A 2,892-nucleotide genomic window follows, 5' to 3' on the forward strand; every position below is an offset into this window, starting at 1 on the left:
TGTCCCTAAATTAAGGCAGGCCCAACTACTTATGGGGAGAACCCGTTTCGAGATTAAGGAAGAAATAACGGGCTTAATTCACAGGCCCAAGGAGGTTGTGATTACAAGCCTTCCCCTTTATTTTGGCATGGATGCAAAATACAACCCAAATTAGTATCATATTCAATAGCTGATTTGGGCCTGTGAATTTAAAGTGACACCAGGGCCCAAAATAGGACTCAAGATCGAGTCTCTGCAGCCAAAAGGGATGCCTGAAAATTCGACTTACCACATTCAAATTAATATCATTGCTGATTCATCAAGATCAATTATGCATGATTCCAAACTCAATTAAAACTCATCTCAACATATTCAATACAGATTACAGCTCGTGTGACTCTTGAATAAAAGAATCTGAATTCAAACAATAGACTCACATTCAATCATGTTTATAAACAATCCAGGGAATTCTATATGTGGCTTAGACCCTTGAAGTGATAAACCAGATATTTTCTTTGTCCAGGAGTAACTGTACAATTGACTATAACCTAGAACCCATTCAATTATTCATGCCATGAAACCAAATGCTACTCAAGCATAACAAAAATGCCCTAACACATCAAATAGACCAAACAATAGAGGGAAAAATCTCTAATACAGTCTAACCAACATGGTTGATGCAGAATTCGACCAGTACAATTAATACAAACTCCATGTAAAGCTTACAGAGTAAACCATGAATACCTGAAGCTAAAAATGAAACAGTAGTGAACCTAGGACATGGAATCTCTATTAATAAGCAGAACATCATTCAAACATGTGAGAATCATGGAGATGTAACGAAAATCCAACATATGAATACCTTGTCATTTCTGCTAATAATTACAAACCATATATGAAAAGCTAACTTAGACAAAAGGCTAATAGTGAACATAGAGAACAAATCAGAAGAAAAATAAAGAAACAGAAAGAGTTTTCATGCTTCAATTCTCCCAAATCGATTGATTTCTCAATTTTTCACTTCATAATCAATAGGGTAACAAAGTGATGTACCTGAAATTGAAAGAATAAGCAAATAAAGAAGGATCAGCAGTTTGAATTTCAGCAGAGATTGACAGCAGCAACAAAACAGCCCAGAGATGATTAGGGAAAGCCAATTTAAACCAAATTTGAAACCACGATAGTGTCAATAAAACCCAGCAATCAAAATCCAACCAAAACTGATCCAAAAAACTTGAATACCAAACAAAATTCAACTCATTTTCACTTCTGAATATTCAGGAATTGTTTTGGTAATGAAAATCTCAAGGTTCTCAGGAAAAGCTTTAATGGAACAGTATTTTTGCAGCTATTTTTGATTTTCAGGACTTGGAAATCTGAATTGAGCCTCAAGTAACAATGCCTTTATAGGCAAGTTACTAGGGCAGCCTTAAGGGTTCAGTTATTTCTTTTTAGTCCCTCTCGAATTTTCCCTTTTGCTACTTAGCCCTTCATTTTTTGACTTGCTAAACAAGTAAGGCTATTTTTCCAGCTTCTGAGAAGCTTCCTAGGTAGTTACTGAGAGATTCCTTAGGTGAATTACCCCAATTACCCTTAGTTCCCCTGAATTTTACCTTCAACAGGTCAAATGGGTATGGGTCAATTTAACCCAACGACCCAGCCCCAAACTTGGGCCAACGGACAGGCTTCTAAAATTAGACCTTCATTCAATGGCTGGTACTGACAAAACCCCAAGCCCAATCCAAAACAAAATTAAAGAGAAGGCAGCCCAAGTCAAAAACTGAGCCAGCACAATTATTCAAATCTTCTTTCTTCTTTTTTTTTTTTAATAAGACACTTTTAAAAGTGTAAAAAAAAATGTAAATTAACACTAAATTAATGACCAGCAATTCTGACTTAGGCTAAACAAGAAAGAGGAAGAGTTCATGGCTAACAATTGAGCTTTAAGGTGAGAAAGAAGAGGAATAAGAGAGTACCGATGGAGCCCCAGATAAACTTCGAAGTCCTAAAGAACAAAGACGACTCTGAGTCGAACTTGAACTCCGGTGAATCCAAAGCTTGACCAAACGGTGAGAATTGTGACACGAATATTAGCCGAACCTTCGTTCGTAGCTAATAATTCATGCGACAATCCCCACCATGTGCCAAAAGAAGTGAAACAGAGGCTCGAAGAAATTGGAACACTCGAAGGTTGTTCTCCTGAAATTCGACCAAATCCAAGACAGAAGGCTTCTGATATTCAAGAACAACTCCCTTGTTGGCAAACTGAGGAATTCATACAGGTTTTGATATGAATTGAGGGTTTAAATCAGAAATTTGGGCAAAAATGGAAAAAGTTCGAATTTTTATTTTCTGGATTTGAAATTCAGCCAAATTGGGTGGTCTTTTGGTGAAATTAACAGTGGAACAAGGATGAGGAGGTGATGTAGGTCGTAGGGTCAAGATTTGGCGGAATTTGGAGGTGCTCCGCCGCCGTAAGGCGATTTTCGGGCGACGGAGCTGTGGTGGAGACAGGCGGCGATTTGAGAGGAAAAGGGAATTAGGTTTTGGCTTAATTAAATGAGAGACTGGGGCCAAGTTGGTCGTTTAATGATGGGGGATGAAAGAAACAACGTAGTTTGGTATTGAAACCACGTCGTTTTGGTGAGCCGGACCGGGTATGGGTTTGGACCGGGTATTTGATGGTTTTGGACGGGTTTAGGGGTTTGGGCCTGGTTGGGTCATAGGTGCTAGATGACTTGGGCTTGGAAAAATGAATAAAGAAGCCCAAAAATCTGAATCTCTTGCTTTCTTCTCTCTTTTATTTTTTATTTTTTCAAGTTTTGTTAATTACAAATAAAAGGGTAAAAATCTGATTTAATCCTAAATATTAACCTAATAACTAATTGCTTCTTAAAAGTTAATTAAGTCCTA

General features: G+C 37.6%; 1 long non-coding RNA gene across 1 annotated transcript; it reads right to left on the reverse strand.

The window, feature by feature from the left end:
• LOC109226883 lies at window positions 635-2,546 on the reverse strand. The gene is made up of 2 exons (XR_002068180.1): window positions 1,956-2,546; window positions 635-1,032 (listed from the first exon to the last, which is right to left on the reverse strand). It is a non-coding gene; the product is annotated as an uncharacterized LOC109226883 (long non-coding RNA).

This window comes from Nicotiana attenuata, chromosome 6 (genome assembly GCF_001879085.1).
Source record: "Nicotiana attenuata strain UT chromosome 6, NIATTr2, whole genome shotgun sequence".
NCBI classification, from domain to species: domain Eukaryota; kingdom Viridiplantae; phylum Streptophyta; class Magnoliopsida; order Solanales; family Solanaceae; genus Nicotiana; species Nicotiana attenuata.